Raw genomic sequence first — 18,176 nt, 5'->3', positions numbered from 1 at the left:
AAAACTTCCCTTGCTGTTCAACAGATTTGTTTCTAAATCCCCCCAGTTTCATGGTCCTCAGTGCCCCTGTGGCCCTCCAGCCCCTTCATTGTGAGATGACTTGGGAATAAATGCAGACTGTTGGCCTCGGGAAAGCAGAAGAAAGCGGGCCCGGGGGCTCGCAGAGCGACAGGCGTCATGCTTGGAGCTCAAGAGAGCAGCCCCATCGACTGTTCAGCCTCTGTGGGGACACCACCAAATGGGAGTATTTTTCTTAATAACTGAAAACTATTTCAAACGGAAGTGCTATTTATTGAACAAATACTTTTTAAAAGCTTTCAATAATAAACCACATACATGTGATGATTAGGAAAAAAACAAAGACAAAAAACAAACCCCCCTTCCCTTCTGAAACACTATTCAATGTTGCACAGAGAAAGTTACAGTAAAATAGTCAACTAGTTGGTTTGGTACGTTTCTATGATGCTATCATGTGCAATCCTCACAATATCAACAACAAAAGTCTGGTTTTCCATTAAACCCCACGATTTCCATAGCGATACAAATTAAAGCTACGGACTTCACCTGCCGAAATATGAAAGGCGTTTATATTTTGTATTGAGGAGGCTACAGGCACAGACTCCTGAAGGGTGCAGAGGAAACCAGATTTAAAGTGAAAAACACTTGGATTGTACTAGCCGGTCTAGACAGTCTCCTCTCTGCAGGGTTAAGAGAAAGTGTTCAAGGAATAAGTGTTGATCCTATGGTGAGGCTGGTGTTTTTTTTTCTGTGTTAGACTAGAGAGTGCGTGAATTCCATCTGTCTGCATTTCAGCAACTGCAATGCCTTGGAAGAAGGATTGCATTCCCTGCCTTATGGTGCTGATGATTCCTCGGAAATGCAGCTGAGAGCTCAACAGGAAATCTCTAGACTTCATCTTTAAGACCCTATATATTTTACTGCAGTAAAACTATTTCTTGTGTATGGCTATATCAAATCTGGATCAAATTTAAAGCCTAGCATGGCTTTGCATTGTTTTGATTATCGCTATCCCGTGGTGTCTTGGATGATTCTGCAGAAACTGACTTCTGTGTGGTTCCTCAGTGGGAGGTGTGGCTTCCCTCGGCTTTAGGACATTGTCAATTGTTTCTTTATTCTTTCTTTAGAGGTTCACAGGTTCATTAATCAATGTTATTTTTGTAAAATTAGAATAACTGTTGAATACTCTCTGTTTGATTTCTCCTTAACTTGTATTTAGAATTTCTACCTTTATTTGTATGAAACTGTTCAACTAGCCAAGTACTTCAAACACATCTTATTTGGAATTTCCAAACAGCCCCCTTGAAGTAGACAGGTAGACATTCTATCACATCATCCTTGGGGGAAGTGGTAGTTTACAAATACAGGAGCTAGAGTGTCATGTGGTGAAGACAGCAATTGCCAAAAGCCATGCATCCAGGAAGAGGTGAAAACCACCCAGAATGGTGAGGTCTGTGCTCAAGGCTCAGTCCTCCACACTCTCCCCAGTCCTTGTTTTTAGTACAGAAACAGCTGTGGTCAGTTCAAGGCCGCCAGGGTCAGGTAAAAGTTCAAACTTGCCTTTATTTTTCTCTCTAAACAAAAGATAAATGTCTTTTGGGTGGACTGGACCAGATGAGATGACATTCCATGTCAGCTCTGGCTTTTTGGGAGTATTTCCCGGGAGAGCTCTTTCTTTACAAGTTTCTGTAGAGATTTTCAACCATAAATTTTACTGTTTTATAACAACCATCTTCCAACAGCCTTTATTTAGGCTTAGCCCTTTAGATGACAAAGGGATTCCCTGAGGCAGCCATGCTATGCAATTTTGAGACCATTTTCACTAACATCATCTATAATTCTAAGAGGTGCATATTGGGCTTTAAATAAATGGCAGATTGGTCAAGGGAAGATTCATTCATTCATTCATTAAACATATTGACTACCTACCATGTGCTAGGCATTATTCTAGCACCTAGAAATACAGCAGTAAAGAAAACAAAAATAATTCCCCCACCTTCATGTAGCATATACGCTAATCATCATCTGATAGATACTTTTACCAACTAAAGACACATCACACCAACATTGACTTCTATCTACACACATGACATTTAAATAACATTAATGCAAAGATTTCAGTGTACAGAGGTACAGTGCCTAAGATGTTAGTTTACCTGTCCAGTAGGTGAGGTCAATTACAAATCACCTGAACTTGAAAATTCCATGGATGCTGAAGAATATATCCCCGTGAAGATGATCAGCTCTTTCTACTATTCTTGTCTCTGATAACAGACTGCTGAAATAACAGCCATAGCCTGAAATGACCTTTAGATGTTCTACAACCATTTCCAGCCCTCTCAGTTCTCTCTGTCTGTGTATTACAGGCAGCATTTACCAGTATATTGGCAAAGAGTATTTTTCAGAAATCACTCACCAGTCTCTGACTGTATAGTGTCCTCACTCATCCTGTCTTGGAGCCCCTATTTAAATTCTGAAGCTCCTGTTCAACTCTACCTCTGAAGAGAGAGCTGACCTGTCACAGAGCATCATCACCTGACCCTGTACTAAGAGCTTGTCAGTCCTTCATTGAACATGATGCTTGAAATGAAGTTACTGCCAACCATATCGCTTTTATCTTTTACAAGGCTATTTAACTAGAGAAAGAGAATGAGTGTAATCTTTCAGCGGCTAATAGAAGAATTCCTCCTGTGGAGAGCACTGAATCTTTGGATATAATAGGCTGATAAAGTCATTGGGTGAAAGATAAGATGTGACAGAGCAGAGTAAAAACCCCAAGTTATGCTCAAGTGAGCAAACTTGCTCTTCACCCTACCTTCTGAGTCATATCAACTGGATGGTCCCTCATTTTGTCAAACATTAATATGTTTGGGTAGGTGTGCATAGGGATATCAGAAAGTCCTGTGTATAAGAAGAGTGAGGATCCCCAAGGGGAGAGAGAGGAGGGAGCCAGTGTGCTGGGCACTGCCAGGAGGGAAACATAAATAAAAAGTTGGCTGAGCCTCCCTGAGGGGCAGGGTATATCTAGAGAAGACCCTTTGGAAGACAGAAGTATCTAATGGGATATTTCAAGTTGTTTTCTGAGGAATGGGAGGGGTAATCACTTTTTCCACCTGCCATATGGAATCAGCAAAGCTTATGTTGCTCTCTAATTTTCCACTCATTTACTTGGCCAATTTGGCATTCTTCTAGGAGCTCGGGGTACATCACTGAATACCAAATAGATCCTTTGCTTTGTGGAGGTTATATTACAGGGAGGCAAACAATATCAATGAGCATAATAAATGAGAAACTTTCTGTAGCCCTAACCGGTTTGGTTCAGTGGATAGAGCGTCAGCCTGTGAACTCAAGGGTCCCAGGTTCGATTCCAGTCAAGGGCATGTACCTTAGTTTCAGGCACATACCCAGTAGGGAGTGTGCAGGAGGCAGCTGATCGATGTTTCTAACTCTCTATCCCTCTCTGTAAAATATCAATAAAATATATATTTTTTAAAAAGCTCAAGAAATTTCTGTATTTTAGGTCAGAAGGTAATGAGTGCTATGAAAACAAAAAAAGAGTACAACAGATGAAAAAATACAGGAGATGTCAGGGTGGGGTAGGACAAGGCCCCAAATCAATTAGAGTGCCAGGACAGGTCTCATTGAAAGCTGACGTTAGCAACACCTTGAAAGATGTGGGGGATTTAACCAAATCTCAGGGGTGGATTTCAGCAGAAGTGCCAATGCAAAGACCCTCAGGCAGCCCTAACCGGTTTGGCTCAGTGGATAGAGCTTCGGCCTGCAAACTGAAGGGTCCTGGGTTGGATTCTGGTCAAGGGCATATGCCCAGATTGCCGACTCGATCCCCAGTCGGGGGCGTGCAGGAGGCAGCCAATCAATGATTCTTTCTCATTACTGATGTTTCTATCTCTCTCCCTCTCCCTTTCTTTCTAAAATTGAATATATATATATATTTTTTTTACTATTATTTTTTAAAGACCCTCAGGCAGGGGCATGCCTGGCAGGTGTCAGGAACAGCAAGGAGACATGTGTGGCTAGAGACAGACAGACACACAGAGCGACAGAGAGAGACAGAGATGCACCAAGGAAGGGAGGTAAGGAGGGAGGGAGGAAGGAAGAGAAAACTTCCAAACAGGGATTGACTAATTAATAAATATACTACTTTACTATTTAGTGTAGAAGTCACAAACAGGATTCTGCAGCAATTTTGTAAAAAATCATTGGAAAATAGCCTGCCCAGTGTGGCTCAGTGGTTAAGCATTGACCTATGAGCCAGGAGGTCACAGTTTGATTCCTGGTCAGGGCACATGCATGGGTTGCAGGATTGATCCCCAGTAGGGATGGGGGTGGGGAGGGGGCACGGGACATGCAGGAGCCAGCCTCTCAATGATTCTCTCTCATCATTGATGTTTCTATCTCTCCATCTCCCTTCCTCTCTGAAATCAATAAAAAAATATTTTTTTAAATAATTGGAAAATAATCCCTGGATGGGTGACTCAGTTGGCTAAAGTATCATCCTGTACACCAAAAGGCTGAGGATTCAATTCCCAGTCAAGGAACATAACCCAAGTTTCGGGTTCGATTCCCAGCCAGGGCATGTATGGGAGGCAACTGATCAATGTTTCTCTCTCTCCCTTCCCTAAAATCAATAAAAAAATGTATCCACAGTGAGAATTTAAAAAAATCATTAGAAAATAAGATGTACACTGGGACTCTGTTATTTATAATTTCCTACAAATAAGTACAATAACATAACTTCAACTTTCCAAAGAACATAGACGATTTAGAAATTGCATGCTGAAAGGCAGGCAGAGGTTTCTAATTACTCAAACATTTTGGAGGGGTATCACTTTCTCACTTTGCTTTAGGAAATAAACACTTTATCTTCTGAACAAATAATTATCATTTAATGGCACTTTAAAATATTTTGAGATTTTTTTCTCCACTCTTAAGGCTATCTCAAAAGGTATTTTAGAAGTACTCACTATGAATCATAAAATGAAAATGATGGAACAATATTATAAACTACCTTTGACCAATTTCAAACAAATGTAGGATGTGTCATATGAAAGAGTTGGCCGTGTGTATAAATCTAACATAAATAAAAGAAATATATATGATTTGGAAAGAATATAGTCCCTTGCAAGCATGTGGTAGTATCTGAAACATTATAGGTATTAACATGTTTCCAGACTTTTACTAAACGTGTAACTCAGTCATGACATCTATGGAAAGTCTTAGGAGAAAGATAAAGGAAGAAAAATAACCAGTTTGAAGAGCTCTCTCATGTTATCTTCCTTATTTGTTAGGCTACACAAATTGGATTGATTTCATTTCACAAGTTAATAGTTTGTGGATATCACTTGCAACACAAACCAAATTTATTTTTAATCCCAGTTTCTTTTATTTTAGTCAATTTTATGTATTGACCATCTTAATGCTGGAATAAATTATCTATGATTTTGCAATATTGTGGCTAAAGACCCAGAAATAGAATAAACATATATATTTAGAATTTACTATGCAAAGAACTTTGAAAAAAACTATCTGTCAAGAACAGATTACAGTTCTACTCTAATGTCTAGAAATTCATTTCCAATCCCATGAAGACTTCCCTACCTACTTTCTGTTGTTAATTATTATAACAGAGTATTCCAAAGCATTACCAATCATAAAATTCACTGATCCTCAGGATACTGTAGGGTCTCACCTGTCTTTCAGATCAGAGAGAAGGATTCAAAGCTTATGAAGCCCTAGGTTAGAGCTCTGTCGAAAACCCTCTCTACTCTCCATCCTCATATATATATATATATATATATATATATATATATATATATATATAATTGATTTTTTTACAGAGAGGAAGGGAGAAAGATAGAGAGCTAGAAACATCGATGAGGGAGAAACATCGACCAGATGCCTCCTGCACACCCCCTACTGGGGATGTGCCCACAACCCAGGTACATGCCCTTGACTGGAATCGAACCCAGGACCCTTCAGTCCGCAGGCCGATGCTCTATCCACTGAGGCAAACTGGCCAGGGCTCCATCCTCTTAACTGATGGCAACAAACCCCCCTCACTTACCCCCACGCAGTAGTAGCCCATGGGACAGCACAAATTCCATCGGCAAGGCTGGGAAAACCTAGATACTAGTACTTCGGGTTCTCTAATCATTTAAACTTAAAAGACTCCAAACATTCAAGTAACTTGAATTCTAACTACTATTATAATTTGAAAATGTTAATGGTGATGAAACTGGTTTATAAACATTCACCCTAATATCAATATTGATACTGACTGGATCTATAGACAGGAGAAGTAATTATACTATATGATATAATTATATACAAATATATGTTTTATATTTATTTACATATATTATAAATATATTATTATTCAATAAATAGAATACATAACAAATACTATATTGCATAATATATTTATAATAATATCGTTAAATAAATAAATAAAATAAATATGTTATATTACTTTTCTGTCCTGCTTTGGAAAGTTATTCAACCTTTTGGAGCCTCAGTTTCCTTATCTGAATTCTACCTGTTTTGGGACTGTCTTTGAGAATATTAATCAGCAATATCAAGTGTATGGCACCGAACTGGGTAAAACCCAGCATGTTCTGTTTACTAAGGCTGGGGAGCAGGTCCGTCACTCCTGAAGACACCCATCACAATATGTCAAGAAAAAATGCCTTGTGCTTAGAGGGTTTACCTGCAAATAGCTAGGGGTCCAGCCCTGTGGATACAGCAGACCTGGAAGGCGGGGGGTGATTGTATTCTTTGTAACAACCGAGATAACAGAAAAACAACATGATTCTGACAGATCGTCACTCAGAAACCAATATAACAACATCTAGGGTTGGAATGCCTCACTTTCCTTGGGCTCCTAGACAGAAAAGGGAGTCAACTGCTCCAAGAAAGTTCACTTTTGCTGTTAAATCACGTGTGTCCTGTGAAATGGTTTACATCCTGGTAGAACACAGAGGTGTCCTCTGAATTTCTTTCCCATGCTTCCCCCACTTTCTGCCACGGCATGCCTTTCACGGCGCAGCTACAAAAGTCTCTCCTAGGAGCCCTCGTTACCAGGATTGTATATAACAAAGCCACACAGACTAAACCTAACACGGGAAAAAGTCAACCTTGCCTAAAACTAAATATAAGCACAATTTAATTAACTTGCATTCCAGAGTCACAGCTGCCAACTTGTTGAGACTAGAAGATTGGGTACACAGCACCCAAAGGCTCAGAGGAAGGGGGTGGGGGGGAAGAGAAACTGCTCATTTTCTTTCCAAAGTCTTCACGGGACTCATATGATCCTTTGTACCAATAAACAGGAATAATATCCCCTTTGAACAAGATAAAGGCATCCAATAGGGTGGGGGCGGGGCCAGAATGAGCTAATACAGGAAGAGGTGAAGTTTCAGGAGAGGCCAACGTTTCAGGAGGGACTAGAAATGTATAAAAAATAATCTTGTATTCAGATCAGCCCCGAGTCAAGTAGGGAATGGTCTGCTTTATGAAAGGAGTTCGGGAAAAGCTGCAGATACTAGGAAGTCAAAACCTAGGTACCTATCACTGTAAATTCTCATAACTGCAATTTGAGCAGAGATGTTGTGATGTCTAAGATACTCTCCTGATCAGCCTACTGTGCTGAAACTAACCATGGGGAACGAGGACATGAGGGTCGTCAATGGGAGATGGGTTGGGGGACTGAGCTAAGCATGGAGGTGATATTGCTTGGAAAAGGGTACTTCTAAGCAGAATCACCAGATGGCATCCATACTCAGCCCATAGACCCTGTGAGGCAAGGACTCAGTCTGAGCTTGTGGAGACTCAGGGAATTCCAGTGGGGGACTTATCTTTTTTTTTTTCCTCTAAAGAACATTGAGTAAATTTTAAATCCCACTTTGGCCAATTATTACTGCAGAAAACTGAGAAGTTTTTCACAATTGAATTCTACTCATATCCTTGGTACATTTTCTCTATTGGTTTTCTTCCTTATTTGTCTATTGGAGCTCCTCTTGTTGAAATTATTTTCTCCCAGGCCACCCATCATTTATTTGTTTTTTAATTTGTAGTCTCTTGAGCTATGCAAAAGTTTCACATATGGGTGTTGTCAAATACACCAGTCTTTATGGTTTATGTCTTTATAAACCATATCTATGTGTGTCAGAGTACAGAAACTCTATGAAGGCTGTGACTGTTGTTTTTTATTTCCTACTATAGCCATAAGACCTAGAAGAGTGGCACGAATGTAGCATGGGCTAAATAAACTTTGCATTCGGCCCAGAGCCTTTCTAGAACATCTGGAAACTACCAAGACCAAAATTAAGAGTCACATTCTGGCCAGAATAACACTAAAAATAGGCCACAGGGGTAGGGAAATCAGATCAGGTTTCTTGATAGTCAAAACTAATTTTGATCTGGCCATTAGAGATTGACTAATTTTTGTTAAAATAAGAAGGCTTCCCATGTGGCTGAAATGGTCAAAATATAAAATATATAGTCTGAATTCTATTTAAAGGAATAGAATAAAAGACCTCTGGAGATGCTTTTGAGATTTAAGTTTCAGAGAAATGCCAAAGGGAAGGAAGGTGGTGACTAGGTACTTTCAAATACCAGCCACTAGAGGGAGACCACATCTTAAACCAAACCACAGGGCCCATAATACACTTGTGGGAAGTATCCAGGTTGTGACAGTATTTAAAAACAACTGTATTTTCAGTGTTTATGTTAAAATCAAATCACTTTTCTTTAAAAAAAAAATCATTTTGCATTTTAAATACAGGCACAAAAATATGAATCCTCATAGACCAACGCGTTCGGAAACACTAGAGCATACTGTGTGTGTTTATTGCAGAATTGACGTTTCCATTCTCTTAATAACCAATACATTTCAGAAATACAGTTTTTACTTAGCCAATTTTATTTCAAGTGGCTTTTTGTACATTTTTAGAACTGCAATTGCCACCTAGTGTGATTTTTGTCTGAAATCGAAATGGACTTTTCAGCAGGTGATCTCATTACAAGATAAACTCATCACAGATGCCTGTGGGAATGTCTCACCCTGGCACCCGGGGCGGAAAGGAACTCCTCGGGACTGGAAACGTCCTGAAACGCTGGTACCACAAGCTCTCAATGCCTCTGCTCTAAGAACTGCCCCTTTTTCTCAGCAACCCTCCTCCTAAGAAGAATGTGTCACGGCCATTCCAGGGTCCTATAAAGGACAGACAGAAAAGGAGGCCAAATACTTCACAAAATTTGGCATGATTCTAAGGGCTCCTGGGAGGTCTCCCTGCCTAAAGTATTTCCCAGCTGAAATTCCTCAGTTTGGTTTTACTCATTGGACCTCAGCCAAGAGTCCTCAAAAGGCAGTTCCTGGGGACTCCTCGTTCATCCAAGTGTTGGAAATGGCAGAAATCACAGGCCTTACAGCGGTCATAAGAGGCAAAGCCATTATCAGTGATTAATACTTAAGAGATATACTTTACAGATTAATCTTTATTATTAGGATGAAAAATTGGCATGACAAATAGCAAAGGGTGGAACCTAAAGCATGGGGTCCTCAGCACAGACATTCCTGGGCAAAGTACTTTGAGAACCAAAGGTCAACGTGGGATCAGCAAAGGCCAAAAGGGGTGGGAGGCGGGGGGGGGGGGGGAGCAAAAAAATATATACTTTTTCGCCCAGCTGGTGTTGCTCAGTGGTTGAGTGTTGAACTTCAAACCAGGAGGTTCAATTCCCAGTCAGGGCACATGCCTGGGTTTGGGCTCCATCCCCAGTAGGAGGTGTGTAGAAGGCAGCCAATCAGTTATTCTCTCTCATCATCTCATCATTGATGTTTCTACCTCTCTATCCCTCTCCCTTGCTTTCTGAAATCTCTCTCTCTCTCTCTCTCTCTCTCTCTCTCTCTCTCTCTCTAATATATATATTAGTATACTTAAAAATATATTTTTTCCCTTCAAAAATATTTCATTATTTATAAAACATAATGGCCATAACGGAGATATATGAGAAACAACATAAACTTATAAATTGCACAAAAATAATATATTTGTGTCATAATTTAATATGATACAATTAATAATAATATATTATTAATATGACTTTCTGGTTCGATTTTTTGAAAATTCTTTTAGTCCCTCATCAAAATATAAACTTTTAATGTGTATAATTGAAAAAGGCATCAGTAGCTCAACAAAAATGCAAGAGTGCAAATAATATTTGTTAATTTTTCATTTTGACAAGGATCATTTTTCAGATGCAATTTTTAATGTTGCTGTTAAGAGAATTTTAGCCGAAACCGGTTTGGCTCAGTGGATAGAGCGTCGGCCTGCGGACTCAAAGGTCCCAGGTTCGATTCCGGTCAAGGGCATGTACCTTGGTTGTGGGCACATCCCCAGTGGGGGGTGTGCAAGAGGCAGCTGATCGATGTATCTCTCTCATCGATGTTTCTAACTCTCTATCCCTCTCTCTTCCTCTCTGTAAAAAATCAATAAAATTAAAAAAAAATAATAAAATAAAATAAAATAAATTCAAAAAAAAAAAGAGAATTTTATAGGCTATGACAGATTGGGATAGATTTCTGATAAAGTATCCCAAAATACAAATTTTAATGTGTCTAAAGCTGATGATTTTCATGTGGCAATTTTAATAAAAATATTTAACTTTTCATGTGAATCAATTTAGTGTAAGTCTGAATTTAATTTTAAATATAAATTAATAAAATGGCATTTCAATATTTCTTTTATTTCCTGTTAGCTGTGGAGATCAAATAAAAAATAAAAAATGGCTTCAAATTTTGTATATAATTCAAAATGCCTGTTTATACATGCTATTGCTGTATTGCCAAGTTTAAGAAAAATTTTCATTTTATATTATCCTCTTTGTTAACCCTCTGTATGCCATAAGAATCTATAGACGCAATTAAATTCAAAATACCGTGGCATGTGGGGATGGTTTCTGTTTTGGACGTGTGGCAGTTAACTGGTTAATATAAGGTTAACTGGTGAATATAATGAAACTCACAGGAAAAGAGTGCTATTTTTTCACTGACAATGGTTAAATGTAATATCTATTTCTAAGCCTGTAACTATTCATTTTGCAATGTTTCAGCATTCAAAACCAAGGATTCTAAGTCTTTGAAGAATAATCCTAAGAACTCGGGGATAAATGCTTTATTACAATGTTCATGTATATACGCACTATAAAATTATTTACTAACGAAGTCTGCTGTCCACACACCAGCAACTGCTGCCTCAAGGTTCAGGCTGGAGAGTTAACATTTGTGCAGCTGCCACGGGGACAGGCTCCAGGGAGCACCGGACGAGCACCTCCCTCAGTTTCCCATGGGCACCCCTCCTCTACCCCGGGACCAAGCAACCACTACCCCCTCCCAACCTGCTCTGTCGTAGCGTCTGTAGTCGTAGCGCCATCATGGCCACCGATCTGGGCCCAGGTCCTTGCCCAGCCACCTGGGGACCCTGTGGAGTCCCAGACAGTCCTCGGGCCAACTGCTCAGCACCCACATCACCCACCGCTATGCCCGTTGGCACATGTCCACATATCCACATGCTACCACCTAGCATATCTCTGCCACTCACACACATGATCCATTGTCCCATCAAACCTCAGTTACAAAACACAGTATAAAGACAAAGTTATTAAGAATTTTAAGACAGAGACAACAGAGCATGAAACCAAGCTTAGAAGCCCTCTGAGTGCAGGGACCTGGGCCACTGCACAGATCACCAGCCCGTGAGGCTGGCCCTGCCCTAAGCCTTCCAGGGCAGAAAGGGAGGCAGGGGGAGGATGAGATGGGGATGAATAACCATGACAAGTCCTTTGGACAGGGGTCCCAGCATCCATGGTTTCTCAAACTCTAACTCCTGGGTCACCGTATCCATGCTCTCACCCGTCTCTTCTGCCACACCCAGCACATTCCGTCCTGCGGAGTCACAGTCTAGACATGGGAACCACACTGCAATGTGGCAGGGCCTGAGCTATGCAGGCCCCACCTCTTCACAGTGATGGAGCGAAGGTGCGGCCATGGTCACCGGCTAAAGAACACGCTTCCCAGCCGCTTTGCCGTCAGGGGTGGCCCTGCTACTAAATTCTCCACAACCGAATACAAGCAGATTCGTCTTCCTCTTTGCCTGCGTAAAAGGGACTTGCTGCCCTATGCTTCCTCTCTCTGCCCTCCCACAGCTAGAGCAGAGAGAGGACTCGGCCAGCTTCCATGATACAGTAAGGGCTTTGGTCTAGGGCAGTGGTCGGCAAACTCATTAGTCAACAGAGCCAAATATCAACAGTACAATGATTGAAGTTTCTTTTGAGAGCCAAATTTTTTAAACTTAAACTCTTCTAACGCCACTTCTTCAAAATAGACTCACCCAGGCCGTGGTATTTTGTGGAAGAGCCACACTCAAGGGGCCAATGAGCCGCATGTGGCTCGAGAGCCGCAGTTTGCCAACCACTGGTCTAGGGAATGGTGAAGCAAAATAAATAAATAAATATGCCCCACCCGGTTTGGCTCAGTCGATAGAGCATCGGCCTGCGGACTGAAGGGTCCCAGGTTCGATTCTGGTCAAGGGCACATGCCTGGGTTGTGGGCTCGATCCCCAGTGGGGTCGTGCAGGAGTCAGCCAATCAATTACTCTCTCTCATCATTGATGTTTCTATCTCTCTCTCCCTCTTCCTTCCTCTCTGAAAGCAATAAATATATACTTAAAAAATAAAATTAAATAAATAATAAAAATAAAAATGGATAGAACCTAAGTCTTGGGTGACTTCCTAAAACAAGCCTGACTTGGCAAACTGGAAACTTCATCTTGGACCTACTGCCTGTCGGAGAAATACAATGTTACTTTCTTTAAGCCACTGCATTTCAGGATCTCTCCTGTCACCGTGTGTTAGTTTTTCTATAACTAATCCAAACGGTTTGACCATGGGGAGGTTTCATTCCCATTGTCCATCTGTGAGTAGAGGAAGATCTGAGAATGAAGTTACATCCCTGGAATGAAAGTCAGGACCCAGGAAGAAGGCGGGTCCGTCACGTGTCCCAGTGAGGACTCTGGATGGACCTTCCCACAGAAATATGCATTGACACACGCCAGCTGTGAGCCTAAGAGGCTTTGGGAATGCTCGCCAGCCCAGAGATGGAAGCACAACATTGCTTCAGAGAGAAACATATTTCTTTGAAATACAAATCTATCTTTGAAATACAGCCGATTTATTGGCTGGCGGCTGTCTGTAATTCTGTAGTGACTATTGACAATACATGCAAACTACGAGGCACGATATCTGACACCAAGTGAGCTCTTGTTCAGTTTGATTTCTTTATTATTACTGACCTTATTAAACTGACATAATATAGGCAGCAAAACCAAGAAGGAATTTATTTTGAGGAAGTATACTGCCTCAGGCTTGTGGGATCTGTGGCCCACAATCTCTCCCTCCCCTGACCTCACACACAGCGGTATGAGGGATATATTAGTTAAATGTCCTCAAATCTCGCAGCTACCACAAACAGTTATAGCACATTTTTTTCTGCAAATAAACTGCACAAACCATTACCTCAAAAAATGTGTGAGGTGTTAAAATATTCACCAAAGCAGACAATTAGAAGTGATGAGTTAGAAAACCGACATGGAAGGAAATGACTCTCCATCACAAAGGACAAACCAGAAATTTAGTACAAGAGAGAAACATGAAAGTAGGAGCCACCAAACCCACTCCTCCCGCCACCCTCACAAGAGCCTGGCATTAGAAGAAATAAGTTTATTTTCTTCTGCAAGATTAACCTTACAATCGATAATACACAATGGATCAGGGCAAGATGGTTTTTAAAAACTGAGAAAGCAAATGGGCTGCTACTTTGAAAAATAAAAAAAGAAGAAGAAAAGGAAAACAATCAAACTTTCTTTAAAGCCATAGGGAATAAAAAGAGATAATGGAAAAATCTTAAAACTTAATTAGGTGTGGAGAAAATCTGGGAAGAGGGGAAACCGGGAAGTCAGACTTTTAATTAGTCACTTATCTCTAGAGCACTCCTTTCAGAGCGTGAACAATGAATAAGACCATAACAAAGAAAGCAAGATGAGCCAGGTGAAAATCTGGAGAGAGATTTCTTAACTAATCTGGACTTGGCAGTACTTCCTTTGTTCAGCACTTTTAAGGAAGGAAACATTGCACATAGCAAAGACAAATCAAATAACTGAAGTGTATATTTAACATTTTTAATATGTTCGTAATCTTATTAGAGTTTTGTGAAATAGAACCCTTGTTCTCCACTTTCTTAAACCGAGTGTGCTAATTTTTCACATTCCCTTGCTGTCTTTATGATGAGCCGCAAGAACATCCCAGTGCTACCTACCGGGAGATTCCTGGAGTGAATTCCCGCCTGTGCTAAACTGCCTAGGACCGCTTGCCATGTAGGATGTATCGCTCTTGCCTGTTATACGCAGTCTCAACAGTCACCAACTCTACTGCTGTAGCGAAAGCGGCACCAGGAGTTCTATCCACCTCCATTTCCAATTTGTGTGCCATTAAGAACAGAGATCTGGGAGACCTCCCCAACAACCCTGGTTTTCAGATTTGTTTCCAACATAAAAGTGAGCAGGCTGTGAAAGAGGACCTCAGGAAATGTTTTTAACGACAGAGTGAACATCTGGCTGTTAATTTCTTTTGTTGTTTTTTAAATCATTGATTGTATGCTGAATAATTTAGGTGGCAACCTCTGGATAAGTGCTACCATATAGTCAAATGACTGAACTAAAATAGAGACAATGAAAAGAAACTGTCGCTATAGTGGAAAGAGCATAGAACTTGACCATTATAACCGGGTTCAAGTCCCAGCTCCTCTGGCTGTATGAACATGCACACCGACTATGCAGAGGTATTTTGAAGGTTAAAGAGATCAGGTCAAGTACCTGACTCCATACTTGGCACAATAAAGCTCACACAGGCGAGCTATGCTATTATTTTTACATCACTGAATACTTAGTGGAAATTTGGGTTTATATGCTAATATACTCAAAAGGGTTATTATTATTGCAAAGCCAAAATTTAATCTGCAAGAGAAAAATCAACTTTAAATTGTTTTAGGTAAAATCAGGTTAATTAGATTTCCTGAATTTTAAAGCTGGAAGAGACTGGCATTCACACAGCCCTGCCTCCTCTTCCTAGAGATCAGGAAAGCAAGACCAAAGAGTCAACATGATTGGCCAAAGTCACAAAGCTAATTAGAATGCAGTAGCAGGACCAGGACCCAGGTTTCCCAGTGTTCAATACAGTGCTTTTCAGCAAATACGAATTAATCTAGAGCAGAGGTTGACAAACTTTTTCTATAAAGGGCCAGATAGTAAATTTTTTAGGCTTTGCAATGCATATAATCTTTGTTGAAACTATTCAGCTATGCCATTGTAGAACAAGAGCAGCCACAGAAAATACATACATGAACAAGCATTGTGTTTCAATAAAACTTTATAAAAATGGCGGCAAACTGTATTTGGCTCATGAGCCATACATAGTTTACTGGCACCTGATCTAGAACAAGTTGACAAACTTTTTAACTAAAAGAAAATGATGTGTATAATTTCAAATCAACAAATCTATTGTCAATACAGTAAACTGGATGGCAATAAAAAAACTTATAAGAGTGATTATATATGTGTTCTAAATGGTGCTATTATGACTAATATTTTTATTTTTAAAAAATATTTGTATTGCCCTAACCATTTTGGCTCAGTGGATAGAGCATCGGCCTGCAGACTGAAAGGTCCCAGGTTCAATTCTAGTCAAGGGCATGTACCTTGGTTGCGGGCACATCCCCAGTAGGAGGTGTGCAAGAGGCAGCTGATCAATGTTTCTCTCTCATTGATGTTTCTAACTCTCTATCCCTCTTTCTTCCTCTCTGTAAAAAATCAATACAAATATATTTAAAAAATATATTTGTATTGATTTCAGAGAGGAAGGGAGAAGGAGAGATAGAAACATCAATGATGAGAGAGAATCATCGATCAGTTGTCTCCTGCACACCCCCTACTGGAGATAGAGCCTGCAACCCAGGCATGTGTGCTGACTGGGAATTGAACCCTGACCTCCTGATTCATAAGTTGATGCTCAACCACTGAGCCTCACTGGCTGGGAAGTGACTAATATTTTTAAATGATGTTTGATAATCCTCGCCTCAAGGTCATTATGTTCCTCATTAGTAGTTGGGATAATGCAAGAAAGAAGAGGAGGATCCTTAAGGAAGGAAGTCTAAATTATCTCGGCTACATAAGAAGAGTAAAGAAAACTAAGGCAGTAGTAACATTAAGCTGATTTCAGTTAGAATAACTAAAACACAAAACACTAAGGGGAAAAAAAAAAACTAAGTACGCTAAGCTAAAGAAATAAGCAAATATTGACATCAAAATCTACTGACTACCATAAACTGAAAACACCATCTCCCCCAGGAAACATCCTTAATTTCAGAAGCAAAGAGGATGATCATGGAACCAAGAATAATCTACCAGAAGTAAGAACACACCAAACGTGTATCTGGCTTGATGATACCAAGTCTCATGATCAGAATTTTCATAATATTCTCCAAACACACAAGGAGAGATCTCATGGAGGTAGGTGCCCAAATGCCTTTTCTCCTCCACTAAGGACTAGTGCAAAGAAACCCTTCTGCTGCCATAGGAAGCAGAGACAAATCTCCTGCTCCTAGGCATATGACAGACTGGAATGGGTTTGCCAAGGAACATTGCTTAAGCTGCCTCCAGGGAGCCTTTGAGAGAAGACTAAAACTTTGCAACTGTGCGGCACGAGGGACCCTCCCCGAAGAGGAAGGGAAGCAGCTGAAGACTTCTCAACATCTGAATTTTAAGGAAGCTATTCAAATTGTCATTTGACATACTCAATTGAACTAAATGTATAATCTATTTTCCCTAATGTTTATGCTATTCCCTAGTAGTGAATTGGTTATTTAAAAAAGCACATCTACCCTTGGAGGCACTAAAGAGTAAGCCAATAATATATGATGAGAATGTGGCTCATTACACGGTGCCAACGTGCTCCCAACATCTGTTCAGTTTATGCAATGATTCATTCAGAGTATTCAGTGCTCCGTGCAAACAACTATGATCTTGCAATATTTGATTTATCCTTGAGCTTTTACGCACCCAAACTTTGGTTTCACTGCATGGTTTTGGAAGAAGAAAGGCATAAAGTGAAGCTGTATCAATGGACAAGAGATTGAGTTGTAACTATAAAAGTTTTATGGATCCAACTTCTGCAATTCAAAGGGCTTTGAGTCAATATGATGTTATGAGCCAAGAAACATTTAAACACTTTTGTTCTCTGTCAGAAACACAATTAAAGCTGTTGTCTGAGAATTTTAGTCCATTGTCATTTCCCATACTTTTTATTCATACACATATTTTATAAGTATATAAATTGGATATATTTTATAAATACACTTATATACATGTGTTTTATAAATTTATAATTATATAAAATATAAAAAGTGTTTTTTTATTCATGTATATTTATTGCAATGCAGTTATAATTTATAGCTAAATACAGCTATTAGGAATGCTTCAGCTTTTCAATATAGATAACTAGAGGCCCAGTGCACGGATTCGTGCACCTATGGAGTCTCTTGGCCTGGCATGCAGGGATTGGGCTGAAACTGGCTCTCTGACATTCCCTGAGGGGTCCCGGATTGTGAGAGGGTGCAGGCTGAGGGACCCCACCGGTGCACGATCAGGGCCGGGGAGGGACCGTGGGAGGGTTCCAGGGTGTGTCCGGCCCTTCTTGCCCAGTCCTGATTGGCTGGACCCCAGCAGCAAGCTAACCTGCACTGACCAGCAGGGGTCAGAGTGTCTGACCCCTGGTGGTCAGTGCACAACATAGCAACTGGTCAAATGATCAGACACTTAGCATATTAGGCTTTTATATATATACTAGAGGTCCGGTGCACGAAATTCGTGCACGGAGGGGGGTTGTCCCTCAGCCCAGCCTGTACCCTCTCCAATCTGGGACCCCTCAAGGGATGTCCGACTGCCCGTTTAGGCCCGATCCCTGGGATCGGGCCTAAACGGGCAGTCGGACATCCCTCTCACAATCCAGGACTGCTGGCTCCCAACTGCTTG

The 18,176-nt window shown here is 40.5% G+C and overlaps 1 protein-coding gene across 1 annotated transcript in view; it reads right to left on the bottom strand.

Annotated features, from left to right (window-relative positions):
* CORIN (corin, serine peptidase) overlaps positions 1 to 18,176 on the bottom strand; it is a 192,648-nt gene that overhangs the window by 75,506 nt on the left and 98,966 nt on the right. The window lies entirely within an intron of this gene.

This window comes from Eptesicus fuscus, chromosome 2 (assembly GCF_027574615.1).
Source record: "Eptesicus fuscus isolate TK198812 chromosome 2, DD_ASM_mEF_20220401, whole genome shotgun sequence".
In the NCBI taxonomy this organism is placed as follows: domain Eukaryota; kingdom Metazoa; phylum Chordata; class Mammalia; order Chiroptera; family Vespertilionidae; genus Eptesicus; species Eptesicus fuscus.
This window is presented reverse-complemented; position numbering and strand designations above follow the sequence as displayed.